Below are 24,804 nucleotides of genomic sequence, written 5' to 3'. Positions count from 1 at the left end.
TCCACAAGTCAACTTTATCATTGCCAATGAACCCCTCCTTATGAATGTTTTACAAACAATAGTTGGAATTAAATCTATAAATTAATTTGCAACACACCCTAAGTCCCTATAGACATTTTCAAAAATGTTGGAAATTATCCAAAATGATATAGGATTTACAAGATAGATGGCACTGTAACAACTAGTTTTCCCGGGTCTTAATTAACAACTATCATATCAAAGAAATACAATTATTACTTCATTTTCATAGGAAGATAGTTAATTAGTTATGTTCATGTGACTGAGATTAACAGTTACAATTACCTAAACAAAAAACTCATAACTAACATCTGAAAATACCATCAATGAATTTACTATAGAAATTAAAATCTACATACCATGGAATTCGATCTAAAAAATCAATGTAGGGATGCTTCTGCAATCACCCAGATTAGTCCACAAATATCACTTAGGATCAATTGACGATTACCATCAAATACCACTATATCAAAATTAAATGACGATTACCATCAAATACCACTCTATCATTTAGTGCATCACATACCACTGTATCAATTAGGGCATCAATTACCATTGGATCATTTAGGGCATCAAATACCACTGTATCAATTAGGGCTTCAGATACCACTGTATCATTTAGGGCATCAATTACCATTGGATCATTTAGGGCATCAAATACCATTATATCATTTGGGGCGTCAATACCAAGTCGTATTATTCCTTTTCTTCTGATTGCTTAATTGTGGCAATAACATAAGATTAGAAGATATGCTCTTAATCATTATTCTTATAAATAAAAGATTGAGATAACAATCCATCAGATAAATCTATCTCTTGCAAATAAATATATTCCACGTTCAGTTAGAAGATCAATTGATCTAACTGGTTGCCAATTATATTGACGATAAGAGTTGCTTTCATTTAAAGAAATAACTATAACAATGATACAACTCAATTAATCTTACTTTCTACTTGAATATATATCATAAAAGTAAAAATACATGTTTCAAACAAATGTTTGAATGCATAGCTTATCTTTATCTGATGCACATCTAACATCTTGTGGAGATGAGAAACATTGTTAGGGGCCTAAACACCCAACCTCAGATCATAACTTATCCCCTCTCAATCTCTAACAAGAAAGGCCCTGCCTACCCAGAATAGATATGGAACACCTTGTCATTCACTGAGCATCCTAGTATCTAATCACACTACTCTATTTAACAGCAGGAGAATACAATAAATGTGATCATGCATAAGCTATTAATTGATTCCTTTTAAAAGTAATAAACATTGTTATATCACATTTGATTCTATTTCATGTTAATGCAGATTCTTTTCTCTCACCTCTTCACCCTTTTCCTTGGCTATACAGTCGGGTGAGTCCCAAGTGTTGGAATCTTAGAGTAAACGGTTCTATCAATTTATTCATGAAGATTATATACTTTCAGTATTTCACAAGCTGTGATTTGAGAGATTATATTCTATAAAACTTGCAAAAATAAATATCATCTGATTCTGATGTCTTATGGCAAAAATAACACATGATTCCATGTCATGGATACTTTACTAAGCTTATTGGTAAGCAACTCCCTTAAGTTATTTAGTTGTGAATGAGGATAATCTACAACTTACTGCTAAGGAATCGAATTGTAATAACAATTGTTAATGGAATATAACATTAATTGGGAATGATTTACCACATAACCTGATATAAATTCGGAACTGTCTAGAGTCTTGCTAAACGATTAGTATCAGCCTTTTAGGCATAACTACAGTGTATGAATTCCACTTCAATCCTCAGCAAAGAAAAAACACATACGACAGACTATAATAAAATGGCATTGCTATGAAATGAAAAGGTCTTCGAATGGACTTGCAAAAATTCGATTGGTTTTTAATTTTAACAGAGTACCGGTTATGGAAGGAAGCCGGAATGAGCAAGCAAAATGTGATAATAAATAAGGAAATCAAGAATGTGTTCTCTCGACTATTTCGTCTCTCCTGACCCATGATATAAAAAGGATTAAAAGGACTCTTTGGCTTCCGTAACTTAAAGAATTATCTTGGCTCTTTGAACGCCAATTAATGCCAAGTGTTCAGTCGGTTTCAAACAAGAAAAAAAATAAAAAGGATGGAAGAAGATTTGAAAGTTATAATTTGAAAAATATTATGGTTATATTTATCTACATACACGTAGATATATTTGTTAGGTGGCATCATTATATTATAAAGAAATAATATTATGGTGTCACTTTATATTTATATCTATGTGTACATACATAGGTATATATTGTTGTCAGTGAACATATATTAAAATAATATGGTGAAAGATAATTCAAAACCTTTGAGGTACATGTTATATTTTAATTAAAATATTTTATGTTTTAAATTATTTATTTAATAGCTCATGCGGTTCCATCGATTGTATCCTGATGTTCAAGTCACTAGATCCTCAACCATGGTGATTCACGATTCATACTCATTTGCCCAATGATGGTTATGCTCTTGTGCCCAACTCTTTTCTAACAATGCTTCCGCCCCTTCGATGTGTTTCCTACAAGGAAATCATATTACCATAACAAGTTATTTAATCATAAGTAATCATAACGGCTAACCGCCTTTTCAATTCCATGAATTCATAATAACTAATCAACTAGCATGTTATCTTCATATGAAATTATAATGACCAACTATCTTACCATTTCACAGGATTATAACAAATTTAACTGTCAACTGACTTCATGTGAACCTCAACAGCTATATGAACATTTTAAATTAGGTCAAAAACTGGGATGTAATAGGCACCTATATCCCAACACAACCAATCAACTACCTAGTGCATCTCACAATAGAAAAATCATCAAAAGTGGACAACTTAAGTCCAGCTTCCATATATGTGGCCATAGAATTGCAATCCTTCATAAGATACCTCTGAAGAAGATTTGAAACATGCTTTTGTTGAGAGAGAAATATATCATTTGTATGTTGTTGAACTTTAAAACAAAGAAAATAATACATCTGCCATCAATTAATCATCTTAAATTCTAAAACAATAGTTTCTCTAAATTCAACAGAAAAGAATTATTCCTAGCGTATATTAGAAAGAACGAGAATGAAAATATCATCACCACAATATTTGATGTGAGATTAGGATTAGAGTAACTCTTTACAAGACCTTGGAATACCATGCCTTTGGTGCCTATTTCAGACCACATTCAAATATGAACTTTTGACATCCATTTTATAAGCACTCCATCCATTTTGAGCAGCTAAAGACAAGACTAATCTAACAATACCCATTCTTGCTATAGGAGCAAAAAATTACGGATAAGCAATACCTTCTTGTAAGTATCATTTCACGAATAATCTAGCTTTACATTTATCAAAATATTCCCATCAAATTTCTACATAGTTTTATGTATCTATTTGGTACCTACAACTTCCTTACCAAGAAACAACTCAACCAAGTCTAGTGTCATTCCATTGAATGGACACCATTTAACTCTTCATAGCTGCAACCCACTCTTCAATTCCACTAGTTTGACAAAATCTTCTAGCTCATCAACCTACATAACTTTGATTAATTAAAGTATAGTTATATTTGATATGGGACCTTGTAGTCGTATTATCAAAATTAGTGTCCAACAAGAGAGATGGAGGAGGACTTTTTTCATTTATTCTTTGGCATCTTTGTTATCTCCTTGTCTCCACGTGCTAGGATTCATGTTTTGCACTTTCAGTTACTTCCAATTCATCAAATACAAGTGAATGGGAGTCTTCTCCTACATCATTCACTAGGGGTTTATGTTTCCTCAAACCAATACATTGTTTTTATCCTTTTCATTAGGAGTATATTGTGCTTCTTCATCAAATATTGCTCTCTAAATAGGCTCAGTTTCTTATGTAAGACATTATACAATTTGCTAGCTTCATTTTAAGGACCATATCCAATAAAAATGTATTTGAGGCATTTTTTCTTCCAACTTTGTCCTTTTTCCAATAGGTATGTATGCATAATCAACATAGCCAAATGCCTTCAGATGAGCAACATATTGAATAAATTGAACCAGTTGTTTATGAGTCATTCTTGAACCACTTTTGTGGCACTCCTATTCAACAAAAATACTATAGCAGTGACCCCTTTCCCAAAATTGTTTTTCTAGGTCCTTTTCTTTAGCCATTTCAATATAGTCCTGTTTTTTCTCTTATTTTTTTGTGGAAAGGAGAAAGTGGTAAATTCTTTTTATAGCCCTTGCTATACATAAAAATATATTTGACTTACACTTGCCTTCGTTATCTTATCTGGATAATTCTATGTAATGACCATTTTGTTTATAAACTAATTGTTGAACTTAACGAACGAATCACAAACATGATTTTCAGCCAAATAGTAGATCCAACTTTTTATGGAAAAAATCATCAATAGAAGTGAGAAAGCACTTGAGCTGATTTCCCAAAAAGAAATATTACAAGTTTTATATGTTGCAACTCAAACTTGGTTGCCCAAAATCCTGCACCTAATTTTGGAGGAGAAAAAAAAAAAAAAACTCTTCAAAATTGTTGATTTAATCCTAAATGGGCACCTAGGCCCAAAATTTTACAAGTTACACCTTACACAATAAGGTTGGCTATAAAGGCCTTCCAAGAAATAAATCATCTCATTTGAATCAAGCAATTTCTAAATGAGACTAAATAAATTAAAAACAAGATAAGACAAGTCTGCTCTTCCCAAAATTTCTTGTCCTCAAGTAATGCAAATTAGGATGCTCAAGTATCTCTAGTCCTTCCCAAGTGGCATCCCATTTTCGCTTAAGAATCGATAGAGATTAAAGTTGGACTCTATGAAAGTTTTTTCTCCTTTGTTCTGGTAGCAAGTCATTCATTCTCTAACATACTTATGGACATCATTTAATACCCTTGATGCCTTGCTAGTGCAGTATCATGAAAGACTTCCAAAATATTTTCCTTGATTTTAGATTCCAGCACCAAAAAGATTCCATTCATGTATATCCAACAGAGTATGGATGCTCATTGAGCGAGTGGAGTATGTCTTAAGTAACACAGTGTGTATCCGTACACCTAGAGTAACGTGTGGGCTTTAGGACCTAGCCAACTACATGTTTGGTTTGATCTATGTGTGTGGCCAACTTCCAAATATTATTAAATATGTTCTAGGTCAACTTGTGAATGTAATATAAGTGTAATTGTATTCATTCCAAGTTGAGAGTTGCAACTGTGAGTAGAATAGATAGCTGTGTCAAAAGTTGTGCAAGTTGTCTACTCAATTTATGCTAAGGATGTGAACTCAATTAACGATCACATGAACACTGTATCTGTGTTCCAAAGAAAATCAGCTAAGAAAGGTGCTCAGAGTTCAACCTTGGATATCCAAATAATATATCTTTTGTATCTTGATGTATTGGTGTCGCATATGCTGAGTTGGTCCTTAGATCTTGGATTAAGGGATTGTTGTCCCCTAGAGATTGGTGCCTCTAGCAAGTTGGTGCATACTAAATATATAAGTCCTTTAATATTTTTTGTGAGGCTAAATTTGGGCGATAGATCCAAGCAACTATTCTCACTATGGTTTTTACCTTTCGAGTTTCCATGTAAATATGGTGTTATTTGTGTTGATGTGTACTTGCTCATTGTTTAGTTATTTTCATGGTGCTTGAAGAAGTTTCATGATAATTAATGTTGAATTAATTTGGAACTAGTATATACTAATTCATTCCCCCCTCAATATATCTTTGTGCTTAACACTAAGCTTTTGTCCAGAAATTTGTGAATACTCTCCTAGAGAATGCAACCATTGTACACCCAAAATCATATTAGTATCTCCTAGACAAACCAAATGAAAATCTTCAAATTATCTTTTGGTTTCCTAGAGTTATATAGCTGCTTGACTACTCTGGTACATGGAATGGTGAATTCATCAGGTACTATGACGTTGAAACCTTCAAATTATTTTGTCTCCAATCCTCACTTCATTATCAAACCTTCATCAATTAATTTTGAGTATCCCCAATATTTATTAGCATAGTCCCCCTTTGTATGAATATCACTCCATAAACTTTGGAAGGATGACATTTTGGGGCTATTAAAAGAGAAACAAGTGTTCTCGCTTTTATGATGTTCTTTTCTACCTCTTTGGCTACATGTTCAATTACCTCTAGATTTACCCTTTGACTCTAAATCTTGGTCTAGCACCACTTTAATGTAATGTACTTGTTCCTTATCCAATCATCTACATCCAAGAACATAAGGCTCTCTTCTCAAAAAACATTGTGTCTTTCTCTTGAGATCATCTTTGTCTCTCCAGCCATCTTCTTTGTTGCCACTACTAGACGAAATTATTGTAAGTTAGGGCATGGAATTGTATCCTTTGGAATCCTCTGCTCTGCAACCATGAGGTGGATGCCTTGCATCTACAATTAAAGCCCTCTTAAGAGCTTATTGCAACGTTGTAAGGCCTTCATGATTCCCTTGAAAGGTTCAACCAAACTCTCAACAAAAAGAAATATGATTCTTTTTACTGAAATATAAGATACCATAACCACAACATGCTAAAACTCAATTGCATATTCTTCCAATGTATCATGTTGTTAAATTATTGCAACCTCTCTATAGTACTCATCCTCATTCTTCCTTTCAAAATGATCCAAAATTCTTTGATAAAATTTATCAAATGTCTACACATGGTCATAGGACCCTATGTAGTTAATCCATGATGCCACCAATCATTAGCAACTCCCTCCAAATGGAAAGTAACAAATGAATAGCATTTTCTTTCACCATGAGATTGAGTGTAAAGAACAAATGTAGTTTTTGTAGCCAAGCCCTTGCAATAATATTATTACTTTATCATAAATGGGTGTGCTCAATTTTGAAATCCTATACTATAAAACTCTCTTCTCATCATTTTGGTGATCATTATGATGTGTTCTTAAAGCCCTCTTATCATAGATTTCCAAAAAAGTGATAAGAGACACATTTCCTTTTGAAGACTCAAGTTTTTTATTGTATTCTTCAAGGATTCTTTCAAGATCATTTCCATAAGGATCTTCAAGAGATTCTTATTAACCTCTTTCCTTGTCATGTTCCCTCGGCCTAAATCTATTTCTATTTTTGTCATATTTTTTGTTGACAAGTGGCACACTCCTTGATAAATCACAACACTTCATCCTCGAGGCCTTTCCATGAAAACTTGTAATGTATCTACCTATATCTTTTGAGGTATTTGGGACATCTTTCTATTGGTGACTCATGAAGCTCCCTCAAGATATTCTACTTCAACTTCGATTTTGGAACTGAAAAATGTCTTGCCCTTGTAGTAGATGACATCATCCACCACCTTGTATCTATCGCCGTGAATTTGTCCATCCATTAATTGGCAAGTGAAGGTATTCTTGGAGTACTCTATCAACAAATGAGTCTTCCAATCAGATGAAACCAAGGACAAAGAGCATATGGTGGATCTCTTGGATAATGAATCAGGCACCATGTTCTTCTTCCCCTTTGTATACTCAATGTTGAAGTAATAGGCTTGAATCTTGCTTACCCACTTCTATTGCCTCCATTCAAATCCTTCTCCATGATGTATTCAAAGCTATTATGAATGGTCCTAACCACTAAGTTTTTTCCCCAACCCGATATCACATACTCAATCAATGCATTCATGAACAGGAGCATGTCCATCTTATAGATTGAGTGCAATCTCTCAGTCTTCAGGAGCTTCTAGCTCTCAAACACAATGGTATGACGATCTTCGACAACTCCACCCAAAGGCTTTCTTGGATGTGTTACACTTAAGGACATATGGTTGAGATAAATCAAGTAATGCTAATACTGGGCACATGCTCATAGTTATTGTCAACTTTTTGAAAGCTTGTTGTGCCTCAGTCCAACAACATGAGGTTCCAAGCTGTGAGAAACCCCTCGTGAATCTCTTGTACTAGTTGCACAGACCAAAGAACCCTCACAACTTTGTGAGTGTCGTTGGAGTTGGCCAATCGTGAATCGCCTAAATCTCCTAGTGTACTTACATTCCTCATGCATTGATGTTGTGACTCGAGTCCCTCATGAATCTCCTATACTATTTGCATAGACCAAAGAATCCTCACAACTTTGTGTGTCATTGGAGTTGGCCAATCGAGAATCACTTGTATCTTCTCGCAATGTACTTGCACTCCTTGTGCATTGATGATGTAACCAAAGTATAAAATCATTTTCATGTTGAACTTTTACTTGGACTTCTTTGCAAATAGTGATCGACTCCATGATCCCAAAACTTCATCTACGTGCCTCAAATGTTCTTCCAAGTCTTGTTGTATATGAGTATGTCGTCAGAGAATGCCAACACGAACTTCCACATTTTCTTGTTGAAGATGTGATTCATGCAAAATTGGTAAGTAGCGCGCATACTGGTCAAACCAAAAGGCATGACCAAAAACTCATAGTGACCATAGTACCATCAAAAAGTTGTCTTGTGCAATCTTGATCCCCTACTTGAATATGGTGGTATCTAGAATGTAGTCTTCAAGAAGTAGATTGCGCCAAGAATCTCATCCAACAACTCATGTATCCTTGGGATGGGATACCATGTAGAACGCGATAGTCTATATACATCCTTAGATTCCCATCCTTTTTCACCAACACCACTAAAGATGCAAAGGGGCTTGAGTTAGGCTTGATGTGTCTTATGTCAAGAAGACCTTGAATCATCTTCTATCTTGTCTTTGAACTACTTGGGACTAGGAGTTGTGATTTTGGCCCCTTCCTGCAACCCTATCATGTGCTCAAAGCCTCAATTTGGTGGTACTGCTAGGGGAATGTTGCTAAACTGAATTGTGCTTGCCAAACATTGATTGAAGCTCATCTTTGTGGTAATGTGTATGTTGCCCAATCAAGTGTTTGAATGAAACCAAAAATTGTGATGCCCAAACTACATCATCGTGCCTGAAAATGTTCTCCATGTACTTGGTTGAAACCACTCAAGGACCCCCTCTAGACATTTCTTGCAAAACCACCTTCGTCTCATCCACCTTGAATGAGAACTCCAAAAACTTGATATTGTGTGTGTATTTGTTGAGAATCTTCATCCATTGAATGCCCAAGATGATGTCTACATCGTCTGAGTCTACCACGAAGAAGTCATCCATGACCAGGTAGAACCCCATGCTAATGCTCAATTCTAGTACCAAATGTGGATATAATAGATGTGAGCCTCTTTCCACTATGACCTGAAATTCCTCATGCTCAACTGTGCAGTCCTCTCCTAGCAACTAGAGAGGTGTTGATGAAATTGAGTATAGTCCTGTTGTTGAGCATTACAATGATTTGATGTCTTCGAAGAGTGCCACATACACGAAACGCACAACACTATGGAGTAGAAGAGAGAGCAGCAATAGTACCTCCTTTCCTTGTGAGTGTAACAATCTTCTCTATGCAATGAGGCTCCTCATCATGCTTGTTAGGTTCCTCAACCTCCTCACTATTAGACACATCCTCAATGTAATTATATTCCCTTTTCCAAGGCATCTATAACACGACTTCATGGCTCCTTGTAGTCGAATGTCACAATGTATTATTGTCACCATGGCCATTGTTCTCTCAATTAGCTCCATTCATTCTTTTGTTTGCCTAGAAATTGAGTCTCTCCAATCTTTTTCCGTTCTATGGCCAACTCTTGTCAGATGACCATCATATCTACATGTGCATCTCTCATTCTATTTAAGAGAGTACTACCTTCTCCTTTCATAGACTATGTAATCGTCAGTCACTAACCTTAACTTGATAAGCTAGCAAGGTTAAGGCTTTGACATTCGATTATCCCAAGCAGATGAATAGAAACATAAATTGGCAAACATACACTAATGGACCAGAAAATAAGAGATTTTAATTTGTATTTAGAGAATTGAAAATGACTATCACAATAATTTAGGACCTTGCACCTTGGTCTACTGTCTATTTCTTAATGTTGGGAGTTGTAGAGTGGTGGTGATTATTAGTCTATGCGATCTCAATGCTGACAAATGAATGATTCTGATCACTACACAATTCTACCAATGTAGTCAATCCTTCCAAGAATGTATTGTGATGCTCTACGATGATCGTTGCATGTGTATATATCACTGCCATGTGATATCACACATGAATCTATGTAGGTTGTTCTATGCCTATGACTGAGTGCTAAGCTATATGTCGATGAATACTTTAGTTTCAAAAGTAGACATGTGCATGAGTAGTTGTTACCTTGAAGGTAGTAGGTCGCTATCTCTATTGAAGGCCATGAAAGTGTGCTTCTTATTGAATGCCCAATCTGTGTGTGATCACTATTGATATATGTTGATCAAAATGCACATGAAGTTGCGATAGGAAACATAGTGGTGCCAATAGATGCCGCAATAAGTTTGATGCTTATTGCAAGGATTATATATATTTGTAACCTTGATCACCACTAAGGCCAATGTAATATCCCTATCAATGTATTTGCAACCTTTTTAATATGTCACTCATGTAAAGTACCTCCCCAAAAATGATTGTTGATCCAACAAATGTTGCTAGTTTCTAGTGATTTTGTGGTGAAGAATTGTTGATATGAAGATACCTCCAAATTGCATGACAAGTAAATATGAATTCTATCAATCTAATTTGGTCTCGAAGAGACTTCACCAAATTGAGATCGATGGTAGACGAGGGAGATATTTGGCCTCCAAAATTGTGATCAAACAATGAATTTCAATAAGAAATCTCAAAGATAAGTAAAATGCTAATCCATTGATGGAGAATATGCTCTCTTACAACTGCTACATATACGAAACCTAGTGACTTAATCAATTATTTTGAAATAGGACTAGGCTAAGAGGGTAGAAAATGGGCCCCATTGCAAGGGTAACTAATTCATGGGGGACCATATTGAGCGAATAATACCTTTCTAGCAGGGCTACTTTAGGCTTCAACCATTCTGGCACTAAGTTGGTTTCGAGTACTAGTCACCACCCCCAAACAAATGGACAAACTAAGGTTGTGAACAAAGTGGGTGGAGGGCTACTTGAGGAGCTATGTGGAAGCACAACAAAAGGTGTGGATTCATTTTCTACATCTTCAAAGTACTACTACAACACAACCTATCATATGTTGATTGAGAATTTTCCCTTTAAGGCACTCTACAACTATGAGACTACATTTGTGGATTTGACATTAAGAGATACTATAGTGCTAGGGCAAAGGATTGGTTGTAGGAGAATTAGGATATCCTTCAGTCCCTCAAGGACAATCTACAATATGACTACAATTAGCAAAAGATGTATGCAAACCAACACCAAGTTGAGTGTAGTTCTAAGCCAAGAAATTTGATCTATCTTCATTTGTAGTCCTATAGGTAGTCTTCTTTGAAGAGGAGTGGATCGGAGAAGCTTAAGCCTTGCTTCTATGGACCCTACAAAGTGATTTGACGAACTGGATAAGTCACATATGAGTTGGAGCTTTTGGAGGATAGCAAGATACACAATGTATTTCACATCTCTTGCCTCAAGAAGGCATTGGATAGTGAGTCATGGTTTTGGAAGAGCTTCCACCACTTGATGATGAGGGCAAGCTTGTGTTGAAACCCATTGAGTTCATTGATTTTAGGGAGAGAAGACTTAGGTCACGTACAATCAAGAGTACCTTTCCAAGTGGAATTAATTGTTAGTTGAAGATGTTGTGTGGGAGAGAGAAGATTCTAGAGCATCTTAATTTGAAGTTGCTTGTGGACAACAAATTCTGGGAAGGGGAAACTCTCATGGCCCCTACTTAGCCTAGAACTATTTCTATTCTTCCATTATCTCATACGATCCCCCGCGAGCTAATTATCCTTGCAAGAGGACCCATTTTAGATGGTGCATGTGTGCACTACATCTCTTAGCCTAGTCCTATTTCAAATTAGTTGATTTATGGTGCCTGTTTGGGTTAGCCAGCTTGCATAATTAATTCATTTTGGATTTCCTATATGTAGCAATTGTGGGAGAGCTTATTCTCCATCAATGAACTTGCATTTTACTTGTCTTTGAGATTCCTTATTGGAATTCATTGGGTTATCACATTTTTGGAGGTGAGCTATCCTCCTTAATCTGCCATCAATCTCAATTTGGTTATGTATCTTCAAGACCAAATTGGATTGATAGGATTCATATTTTCTTGTCATACATTGGAGGTATATTCATATGTGTATTTCTTCATTGCAAAGCCAGTAGCAACCAGCAACATTCTTTGGATCAACAATCACCATTGGGATGGCAATTTACTCCAATGACATATCAAGAAGACTATGGATACATTGCCAAGGATATCAATTCGGCCTCAATGATGACCAAGGCTGCAAATACATTTAATCCTTGTGATCAGCATCATACTTATTGCAACATCTACTAGCACCACTCTGATTCCTATTGCAGCTTCATATACATTGAGATCAGCATACATTACTTACAGATTGAGCATTCAACAACTAGTGCACTTTGGCCTACAATAGAGATTGTGACCTACTACCATATTAGCAACAACCACACATATACATGTCTACTTTTGGATCTGAACCATTTATCAATGATAGCCTCTCTGCACTCAATCATAAGCATACAATAACCTAGATAGAGCCATCTGTGATATCACATAGCAGCATTATATACACATTACAGCTATCATCCTTGGAGCATCATGCTACATTTTTGCAAGGATTGACAACATTGGTGGAACTGTGCAACAATTTGTATCATTCATTTGTCAGCATGGAGACCGCATAAACTACATTATCGTCACGACTCCCAAAGCAGAGAAATCAATAGTAGACCGATGTGCAAGGCCCTGAGTTATTGTAATGGCCATTGTCAATTCTTGGATTACAAATTGAAATCTCTAATTTGTTGGTCCATTATTGTGTGTTTGTGTATTTTGCTTGGGATATTTCATTCCTTTCTTAGAAACATTGGCTTTGTGAAGGTTTTGGAATGAAACGCCTTGAAGATATACCATTTCCTGATGTGCTTCCTTTACCTTGAGTTGCTTTGCTTAACTGTGCATTCTTCAATTCATTTGGCGTTTCTATCATTTTCACCATTAGAGCAGTCAATGCAACTTGCCTCTCAGTCATTATGATTTCATTTTCTTGGAGGATCTTCTCTCTATCTTCATCATTGATCTTTCTTCTCCTTAAGCTTTTTCTAACACTGGGGTTTTGTTATAGCAACTTCTTCTGGTCTCTTTTCAAGTACCAAATTTCTCTATTACCTGAAACCATCAACAAACATATCTACCCTACAGGCTGGAAAGATCTTAGTTCTGATACCACTATCCCAAATCATAGTTTTCAATGATTATAATAGATTTGAACATAAACAATAAACTTCACCAAACTTCACCAAACATCACTGAAAAAAATTAGCTAGTCATCACCCAAACTCGCACAAATTGAACTAGAAATGCATTGGCATAATTCTGACATTAGGTACAATTCTATTTTTTACAGCATAATGGGCTGATGTGAAAGTCGTTACATAAGCCAAAATAGTAAATACAAAATTTGAAACTAACAATGCTTAACTCGCACTACCAAGAAATTCACTATAAACTCTTTGATCTCCACAGCAAGTTTGATATTCCTAACTGGAAAAAATTAAGAACAACAAAAGGAATGGTAGCAAGGAATTCAACACAAAAGAAAACTAACATGATCACTTCACTCCAGCTACATATACTTCACCTATGACAAATGAACACGCTTGGAATGTAACAAACGGATTTTCATAACAAAATAAAGGAGATCTAGAAAGTGTTTTCCTCAACTAATTATTGAAACAAAATATCTTGAATTCATTTTCATGAGACATTAACTGATTTTAACTACTAACGATTAACTGAGTTAACAAAACTAATTGAAATAACTATAATAACATTCAACTATAATAACTGTAATAATGATTAACTGAAATAACTATAATAATGATCAACTGAAATAACTGAAATAATGATTTACTATTTTTCCTTGCATACAAGTAAAGTAAATGCATAACATGAAATAGAAAGAGGAACATACAAGAAGTAACTGATGAGTCTTTAATTGGTTGTGCAAGCCTCGGCTTTCGGTAAGAGGAGAAGCATTGACTTAGGCTTAACCTCCCAACCTTGAATCATATTCATCCCCACACAATCTATTGAATAGAAAGGCCCTCTCTACCTCGAGATCAAGCTTGGGACACTTTTAGTCCAACCACCTGAGCATTTCGATGTTGAGAATTTCACACAGTTATGGACGGACATGTTTGAATAACTGGCACTACTGACATCAAGTGATCATAGATGACAAACATACGTTTAACGACCTTGGCCAATGTTTTCAGATGAGTTCAATGACCTGATCACCACCGCTCCACTTGATAACAGGGGAACAATAAGTATGAACGTGCATGAGCTATTAAATGATTTTCCTTTTTCAAATAATTTAAAATTGTTATGCCATGTCTGATTTTTATTCCTTGTTAATGCAAATTTCTATCTCACCTCTTCACCTCTTCCTTGGCTATACAGCCGAGTGAGTCCCAAGTGTTTGAATCTCAGAGCAACCAACTCTTTCTGTTGATCCTCAACTGATATAAGAATATTATATGTTTCCAACATATCACATTTCTGTGACTTGAGAAATATAACTTCAAGACTTGCAGAATAAATACCATTTGATTTTGACATTCAATGGTAGAATAAAGATATGATACCATGTCATGGATACTTGGTCTTGACTCATCATAAGAAGTTCTATCCTAAATAGGAACTAATCGATGATATTAAACAAAGATGACTTACAACTTATTCTGAAACTGTATCTTACTGCTGTAATTTTTTTAAAAATGCAATAGTATCTAGTAAAAACATATTGTAATCATTGGGATATGGGGGCAACCACATAACCTGGTAAAATTCAGAAAGTAATTGAGTCTTGACTGGATGCTATCAATCAGCTCCTTTATGGAAAGAACTCTGGACGCAATCATGTACTTCACCAAGGAAAATATAAATGAAAGGAAAGTTATTGTGGCAGAAATGTTATGTAGGGAAAGAATGAAAAGAAAATTATAGAGGGATCCACCGTAAGAAATACTGCAAAGGTATATCGTGAGGAATGAGACTCTATGGTCTCTCACGGCTTTCATAATTTAAAGAAGTATTCGAAAAGCCTTTTGGCTTCCAAGAAGCCATAACTTATAAAGAAAGGACTTGGCTTCTTGAACGTCAATAACATGCCAAATGTGCATTTCGGTTTCTAGCAAGAAATTGAATAAATATGAAAAAAGATTTGAAGGTTATAAATCAAGGATAATTTGCATTATATTTATCTACTTGCATATACATAAATACACATTATCATGATGTGGTGAAAAAGTCAATCAAAAACGCATTTATTTTAATTAATTAAAAATAACTAATATTTTAAATGTTTATTTAATAGCTCATGCATGTCCATCGATTGTATCCTGATGTTCAAGTCGCTAGGTCCTTGCCAAGACAGTTAAAGGTCATACCTGTCAACCCAATAATTAGACTAAACTAGTATCCCATTCCGTTGATCCCATTTAGCAATGCTTCTCCCCTTCATCTTCTTCTGCAACCACCCGTGCAGCATTTTCCATGATAATAACAAGTTCCATGATAAATCCATAGTAACATTTAATGTAGATAAGGAATTAAATTATTAACCATAATTCTGAAACCAAGCAACTGCTAATCATCATATGACAAACAATGGATAACGATCATCATCACTAAATAGTTAGCATAATGAATACAACAGATATATTTAACTACCTTTTTCACATGATTATGAAAGAAAATCCATTCAGTTCAACAACTATAAATAAATTTAAATTAGGTCAAAATTTGGGATGTAACATTGAATAGCAGAAAAGTCTTGTAAATCTTTGAAGCTCCCATGCAATCCTTCAATGAGAATGCCCTCCTAGATCAAAGGGTATTCATCCTCTGACTCTTGTAACTCGTGGGTTCTTTTCCACAAGCCACAATCCTCTATGTGTTTTCATCCACAAAAGGATACTTGAACTCAAAGTGCTCTCAAAGATGAGTTGACATGAGATGAATTGCCAAATGAAAATGTTACAAGTTCTATATGTTGCAACCCAAATATTGGTGCCCAAAATCCCACACCTCATTCTGGAGGACAACAAATAAAAATAACTCTTCAAAACTATTGGCCTAATATCAAATGGGCACTTTGGTCTAATGTTTAAAATTTACGAGTTACACAACAAAGTCAGACTTAAAGGCCTTACAAGAAATAAATCATCTGCTATGAAATTGGAAATTCATCCATGAAATTAAATTTTAAAAAAATGGGACATGAAAAAGTAGCATTCAATAGACAAAATGCTTTGCAAATTTCCTCCTTTTGTATCTCCATCCTTTAATCTAGCTGAAACCATTGCCTCCTTTAAAGCCCAAACCCTACAACAACCTTTTGTAGTCCTCACACCCAAAGTTAGAATTTTTAAACTACAACCCAAGTTTCTTTCGCATTCAACAACAAATTTATGTCCTTCTCACATTCTCACATTCAGCAATTAATTATCACTTTCCTATAGATTTTCACAAACTTATTTATGCTTTTGCTAGGAGATAAGAACATACAAGATGATGTCTCAGTTTTTCAACAAATCTGCAACTGCCATGCAACAAATCAGTGATCAATATGCACACATTCGTTGGCTCATCTCAAATTCTTCACAAGCATAGAATTGCGGGAAAACAATGTAGCACCCTTATAAGAGCAATCTGAACCCTCGCACATCACCCTCTATTCTTTCTGAACAGAAACAATTTGTCATTTAGAATCTCCTTCCTATTACCCTAATAATAGATGAAGTTATCAAAGAATTACAAACAAAATCCTAATGATGGTCTGCACATCATCAACACACAAAATGCAAAGATAATTTGGAGGGCACACTATAAATCCTTAATGAAATTCTTTGATCCAAAGTACACAATTATACTATGTTACCCAGGGATGCGTACCCGGCCTACATACCCAAGTTTTCGAGACTGGGACGTCTTAGGGATGGGGGGATAGGTATGGGATGTCCCCCAGCCATCCCCAAAAAGGGAAAATTTGCAAGGGACATCTCCAAAACTCGGGGATGCCTAGGGTAAAAAGGGTGATGGCTTGTCATCCCCAGTACGGAAAGGGGACATCTAGACATCCCCTAACCATACCAGGTACGGTCGGCCACCCCCCTTTTTATGTATGCAAAAAAAATTTAAAAAGAACATAAAAAAAACATTTTTAAGCCTCCAACTAGGTTGCCTGGGTGGGCCCCACACCTCCAAATGCCCTAAAAGGTTTAAACTCACCACATTTTAATTGTTTTGTCATTTGTTTGGTTTTCATTTTGTGTTGCAGCTGGCTAGAGGTTTTACTTTGCAAGAGGAGGTGATATTTTTGCTTCCAAGAGCTTGACCAAAGGTTTGATCTTCCATTTTGTGCACCAAGTATGGAACTCTTTATGCTTCCATCTATCATTTTTTAAACAGATTTGCAACTTGCAAAGTCTAATTTTTTAAAATCTTTTTTCATTTTTTCAGCTCATATATCTATTGCATATTTAAACCTCAAAAGAAAGCACAATGAGCAACAATGTGAGTACTAGTAGTAATAGTGATGAAGAAAATGTGGTTGGGGTTGATGTTGCTAGTAGTGGGACTAGGAAAAGAGCAGATCCTAAATCTGATTTGTTTAAATGCCCTTCCACCATTATGAAAGATTTTGCAAAGAGTCCTTTCAATAGGAAAAAACCTCTTCTCCAATATGTCAGACCTAGGGCAAAAGACAAAAAGAATTCAAGAGGGATTAAGGTGTGGGATTTTCATATTTGTCTTGATGATTTTAGGGGTAGCTATACAAAGGTGAAGTCACACTTTTTAGGTCTTTCATGCCAAGGAGCCAAAGCTTGTCCTAACTTAACTAATGAACAAAATTTAGAATGTCAAAGATTGCACTTAGAGGCTGAAATGGAGGGGCACAATTTGACAGTGACATCGCGATCTATTCCCTTACAATCATCTAGGCATATGTCATCTGCCATTGACACTAGTGGCAGCCCTACTGAGTCTAAAGGGAAGAGAAAGATGAGTAGAAGTGAGAAGGGCTCGGTGGAAAGTATGTTTAATGCACAAGCAAAAGAAATGTGTGAGGCATCCATTGGTAGATTCTTTGTTGCTAATGGTATCCCATATCATGCAACCTGTTCCATTTATTATAAACAAATGGTGAAAGATAGTTTGAGCATGAATTCCTCATTTGTACCCCCTAATGAGCATAAGCTACAAACCACCATCCTAGATGAAGAGTACTCAAAGGTTGTTTTGTTATTTGAGGATATGAAATGCACTTGGGTTAGGACGAGCTGCTCTATTGTGATGGATGGGTGGACTGATGTTAGACATCGGCCACTTATCAATGTCATTGTCACATCCCCTGCTAGCTCTTATTTTTTGAAAGCCATAGATTGCTTGGGAAAGAAGAAGGATGCAAAATTCCAATTCACCATTTTGAGAGATGCCATAGAGGAGATTGGGTCGTCTAGTGTTATATAGGTTATCATAGATTCTACACCTATGTGCAAATCAGTTGGTATGATGATAAAGGGTGCTTATAGGCACATCTTTTGGACTCCATGTTGTGTTCATTCCTTGAACAATGCATTGAAGGGCATAGGAAAGATTGAATGGGTGAAACAAGCGGTACTAGAAGCTAGAGAAGTGCAAATGTTTATTTTCAACCACCACACTTCACTTGCTCTATTCAAGTCCTTCTCTAAGAAGGAATTTCTCAAACCAACCGAGACAAGGTATGTCAACTTTAATTATAATTTACTTTTAGTTTGTTTTAACTTTAAATTATTTTTAAAAATTATTTATAAGTTTACTTACATGTGATGCTTCTAGTTTTAATCATAAACGTTTAAGTTTAACTTAATCAATATTTTAATTTATAGTTATTGCTATAGGTATTGCATATATTTCGTCTTGATGGAGAGGATGATTGAGGTGTATGAGGCCCTTCAATTAATGGCGGTAAATCTAGTGTGGGGACAATGGTCTAATTCTAAGACCTCTAAAGGAAAAGCAGTGAAGCAAAGGGAGTTGGTGGTCCATAATGAGGTAAGTTGTTGATTTTAAAATTTAAAATTTATCTTTTGCTTGCTGATTTTCCTATTAACAGTCTTAAAATTCTTAAAATTCTAATTTTCATTTTCATTTTTGTTTGCATCTTGCAAATATATTTATTTTGCCATAACACCCATTGTAGATGTCATTAGATATGTTGATATTGACGCTCCTAGTTTGGGAGAGATCTATGAGACTATTGATAGCATGTTGGGGAAGATGAAAAGAATTGTTGCAGCAAAGGATCCTACATTGGAGTTTTATGAAGAGCATATTAGGCCTATTGTGACACGGAGGTAGAACATGATGAATACCCCACTTCATATGGAAGCCTTTGCTCTAAATCCCAAATGGTATGTACAGTTGGGTGGAAGGGGCCTCCCATGTGATGATCCGGAGGTATTGGATGGCTTCACAAGAGCAATTGATAAGATGTATTCATCTCAAGATGCCTCTACTCTTCATGCATAGTTCCTTGACTTCACCAACCTTCGTGGCCCAAACTTGGGTAAGCCACAAGCAAGGTTGGATAGAGTTGTTTTGGCATAGAGAGATTCTATTGAATGGTGGACCTGGCATGGGAGAGATACACCTGAGTTAAAAATACTTGTCAGTCGCCTCCTTGCACAGGTTTCTAGTTCCTCAGTTGCAGAGAGGAATTGGTCCACATATTCATATATCCACTCTATCAAGAGGAACAGACTTACTTCTAAAAGAGCGGAGAAGCTAGTGATAGTGCATCATGCTCTTCAACTTGCGGATCGTCAGACTCCTGAGTATAGGCAGACACCAGCTTTGCGGTGGGATGTTGAACCTAAGGATATGGCCTAGATAGATGAGGATGACATAGCACCAGGATTGGTTGGGGTTCCATTAGATGAGACTACACTTCCTATGGAGGATGATAGTGAGGAGGACTCTGATTTTCATGCTATGGCGGTAGAGGCAGAATAAGAGCAGCAGTCTACTTCATTTTTCTATGTTTTGTCTTTTATGTTAAACGTGAACATGATTATGATACATTGATACTTATTACTTTACAGCAGCCCTCTACTCTTTGGGCCTATAGCTTTGGGCATATTTAGATTTAGATTTTCAGATTTATCATGTTTATCATTATGACATTATGATATTGTTAATGTTCATTGTTCACTGATATTGATATGCATTTTGATAATTGGGTACTGAAATTAGATATTATTTCCTAGATGTCATTAGAATGTTGTATGTTATAGTTCTATAATGTTTAAATGACATGCTTTGTGCTTAGTTTCATATGAATGACATGTATATTTTAAAATTTCAATGTATATTTTAAAATTTCCCTATATATATATATATATATATATATAGTCGTCCCCGTTTTCCGTCCGTGCCGTTCCCGTACCGGAAACTAGGGGTAACATAGCAATTATACAATTGGATTCACAATTGAATTCAACTAGTCTAACAAATTACCTTCTAACAAATAACTAATTACTAACAATGTTCGTCAGCAATTAAGTGCTTTCAGAAACCCCTTCACTTCTCTCAATCCCAATCTAAATTTCAAAATGCATTCCCTCCAAGATGACAATCTATTGTGGATGTTTCCATTGATTATAGTCCTGTAGAATATAATGGTGGAATAAGTAATAAAGAATTCAATTTCCATAATAGTCTATCCCAGTTAATGATTTAACGAGCATCAGATCCTAACATTGATTAGATAACTCCCTCATTTATCAGTAATAAGTAACTGGTTAGCCCTATCATGTTTATGATTCCAAGTTTGTTTAGCCAATTTCAGAAATCATTATGGAACATTTTAGACACCGAGCTATAGCACCCTCAATTGTTTCACATACAATTGGAAAGTTAATTCTCAGAACGTAAGTGTGATGTCATCCTTGAACATCAAATGGTGTCTAGCCAAACAATCAACATGCTCGTATTCAAGTGAACCAAGTGGTAATGTAATGCAAATAATAAATGTCAGCATCAGCCTCCTGCACTATATGCTCTGCCTAAGCATCAGTGGATAACTTGGAGATGAGATGGTGCGCGACAGAAAACAATGCCAGTACCTTAGTTGTAATGCCAGCCTTCTCAAAGCAGGGAAATGAACTTCTTTGTCTTTCTCATTATTTACTCTTATATATTTGACAGTTTCTGTAATCTACATGCATATATATATCATAAACCTAAAACAAGAGTTATAAAAATTTACAAGAGATGGACACAAATTACATACAGATCTTGCTATCTACACAGCTTTCAGATATATGGTATGTTGGTTTCTGTTCTTATCCATGTAGCCTTCTCCGTGTCTAGTACTCCCTTATATTTGCAGTACCATTTCTTTTAGATTCAGCAGCATGAATTCACTTCTACTCACTACACATTGAATTCTGCAATTCAGTATGCTGCCTCTTGGATTTCTTCCAGAGTCCAGATCAGATTATTCACAAGCTCAATTAGCCTTGGTCCTCCTGAAGTTGTAAACTTGTAAGCTTTTGACTGTATCGCCTCCTGCCATGACCTCCATGGCTACAAGTTCATCTTCTTTCCTACAACAGAAATCTAATTGAGCGCATTCAAACTTTTCATGGGCATTTTCTCGAATGATAAGATATAAATAAGATCTGCTATTATCAGCGTTGGATGGTATAAACATTTCAATTGAATGACAAATGAATGGTCATGAATCTGAACAGAATGGTTTGAACTTTGAACAATGTGATCTGGAAATTCATCCTCTACACTATGGTCTCTTGCAAAACTATTTAAGCCAAGCATATGGATTATAGATATAAGTGTAGCAGCTCCTCAAAAAAACCAATTTGAAAAATTTAAAGCAATTTATTCCTATTTTCACCTGGCAGGAGGACTAGTTTCCAGTTATAGGGGTGTGAGACAGGCGGATGCATATGGAAAGGTTATGAGCCTGGTGGAGATGATATGCTTATATTTGTAAACCATGGCAGCGGAGACAGAGATGCAGATCGTCATGGAATTCTCAGCTTATGATGATCACTGATAACAATGACAACTTATAGCATACTCAGAACCAAATTTATTTGTATGAACTATGAAACTGTATAGAAAACACAATAAGTTTTAGCCTTGAAACCGTAAACTGTAATCTTGGATTTGTGCAAAGTGTTGGCACCTCGCTATCCAGCCACATATTCTAACATCATGAAAGCTGACTCTGTGCTTGCCTTCTTGAAGAGGAGACAGCAAATTTCGTCCAAAATTAGCAAGAGAAGGTCAAACCTTCTAAACGAGTCAAAACACTGGGAACTTCATCCTCTCCTCTCGCATCTAGCTATAATCAGTTTTTTTTTCTTATGTAATTTGATCTTCGCAGTCCCACATACACTATTATGATCTCATAAATGTAGAAAAAATAATTTTGACTTTGAAAGGAAGCAAGTTATACAAAAACAAGCAAATTCTGAACATAATACAAAGTCAAATGAAAATAAATGTACACATAAATTACAAATCAGCGTTCTTTGGGGATAACCAGAGATTACTGTGCTGTAACGCTAGTGAAACAAATTAAAAGGATTTTACTAAGGATCAGCCAACATTCTGTTTGTAAGTCTACTAGCTATCAAGAAGTTATAATTATGGTAATTCAAATAATAACTTCTCAGTCCTTTTCAAATCACTCTAAAGGAGAAAAATTACATGAAAATCGCCAAAATATACAGTGCCGATAACCTCCCTGGATACCATTCGGGAAAACATTAATAAACAGAACTATATACATTTCTAAGAACGTGGCATTCTGCATACAGAACTAGAAGATGCTTCAAAATATGCAGTAATCAGCTGCTTAAAAAAAAAGGTCAAATGTTTTGACACTTTATCACTTTTAAAGCAGTGTTATCAACATCAAGCTGAGAGCAAGTAAATTACAAGAAAATCCGAAACTTACACACTAAATTTGAAGAGAAGAAAAGAAATGAGCAAACAAATCAAAAAATATATTGCACTGAAAAACAACAAATTGAAAACTTCGGAAATTCTACAGGGATCTCTGCTGTGTTATACTTACAGATTTAGAACACGTAGTAAAATACCCTTATACTCCAAAATCGTCAATCAATTGCAGATACAACAACTTTAAACCATCGAAAGCTCCTGAATCGTCACCTTAAAAGTTTAAAAATAAATCAGAAACTGGCACGAAAAACATCACAAATATTAAATGATCAATGGAACAATCCTAAAAGCGATTAAAATGTTTAAAAAGGGCATATTGTACCAGTGCAAGTGCTCCACGGCAATTAAAAACAAAAGCCTGTCAGCCTGGCAAAGACATTATCTGACCTTATAGCAAATCTTAGCCTGAAATGAACAGATGTCTAATAAAGATCAAAGCCCTTCCTGCTAGCAATTAAATTTCAACAATCTAAGATCCCGTAATTCAACAAAGATCGGACCCTTGAGCTAAAGATATTTATTAATCTTTTAACAAGGATCAATGGCTTTCACTCTAAGCAATTCAGATTCAACAATCTTATAGTCGAAGCATTCCGTCTTTTCACAAGATCAAAGCCTTTCCTTATAGTAATTCAAAATCTCCAGTTTTGAAGCTAAAATATTCCTACTTATAACAAAGATCTGAGCCTCTCTTGCTAACAAGCGAAAATCAACAATTAAATATTCAGTTTTTTAAGGTTACAGTGCAAAATTCATAATTATTTTGTCCTGGACATAAGATCTTGCAAATAAATCAAAAGAAAGGGGTAAACAGGAATTGAACCACGCACCTCATTGCACCAATTTGCTCCAGCCAACTGTATGTGGTAGACAAATACAGCATTTTTAAATTTTATGGATGTTTGCTAACGAATACAAGTCAGGCATTGACCACGCAATAATTAGATGAATTCAGCGAATATGCAGCGTACGCGCCATTTTTGACACGGTCTTACTAATCTTTTATTATAAAGGTGGACTTTTCTGCTTGGCTTCCCATGTCAGAAAAATAAAAAATAAACTTAATGAAAAAACAAGCAGAAGAACGTAGAGTATGTGTTTTAAAGAAAAAATTAATCGTCACGTTGATCTAGGGAGCATGAACAATCTTTCTTACAAATATTTTATTTCTTAAAATTTGGTAATAAAATAATAATATACTTTTTAGCATAGTATATAAGGGTATGGTATTAAATGGTTTTTTAAATATCTTTGAGGATTGTCTTTTATATGATACGAAGTTTACACTGGTATATTCTTGTATGGATAGTCATGACATTATTTTTTTCTTTTTTTAATTATTATTTATTCTTAGATATTTTCTAGATCTTGTATTTTTTTATCTATAATAAATTTATTTATTTTTACAATCAAAATATAAATCTCAGACTTTAATAACTCATATTCAAAATAGAGTTCATTGGTTTCTATTGATTTGTATGATTTGTTATAAGTAAATACATTCAGTTGAAATGTGTTAATTTGTATGCTATGTTGTTTTTAATGGGATCCATTCATTTGAAGTCATTTTGGAATGTGAAAGAATGCCTAGATAAAAGAGCTTAAAGGAGAAACATTTATGCACTATCTACTCATGACATCAATCTAACCACA

The 24,804-nt window shown here is 35.2% G+C and overlaps 1 protein-coding gene across 5 annotated transcripts in view; it reads right to left on the bottom strand.

Moving 5' to 3' along the window:
• The window catches only part of LOC149541228 (syntaxin-125-like), a 36,738-nt gene extending 12,418 nt beyond the window's left edge, over positions 1 to 24,320 (bottom strand). Inside the window, exons 1-4 of one of the 5 annotated variants that reach the window (XR_016356496.1) lie at positions 23,982 to 24,127; positions 23,474 to 23,556; positions 23,264 to 23,361; positions 15,509 to 15,637 (exon numbers count right to left, since the gene is read on the bottom strand). The gene's annotated coding sequence lies outside the window, so the exon portion shown is untranslated. Of the gene's footprint in view, positions 1 to 15,508; positions 15,638 to 23,263; positions 23,362 to 23,473; positions 23,557 to 23,981 lie in introns of those variants that run through there. The other 4 variants (XM_089802239.1, XM_089802240.1, XM_089802242.1 and 1 more) reach the window with 4 other exon arrangements.
• Positions 24,321 to 24,804: the final 484 nt, after the last annotated feature.

The sequence above is a fragment of the Cupressus sempervirens genome, chromosome 9, assembly GCF_028749045.1.
Source record: "Cupressus sempervirens isolate cs-2001-9-10 chromosome 9, ASM2874904v1, whole genome shotgun sequence".
Classification (NCBI taxonomy): domain Eukaryota; kingdom Viridiplantae; phylum Streptophyta; class Pinopsida; order Cupressales; family Cupressaceae; genus Cupressus; species Cupressus sempervirens.
This window is presented reverse-complemented; position numbering and strand designations above follow the sequence as displayed.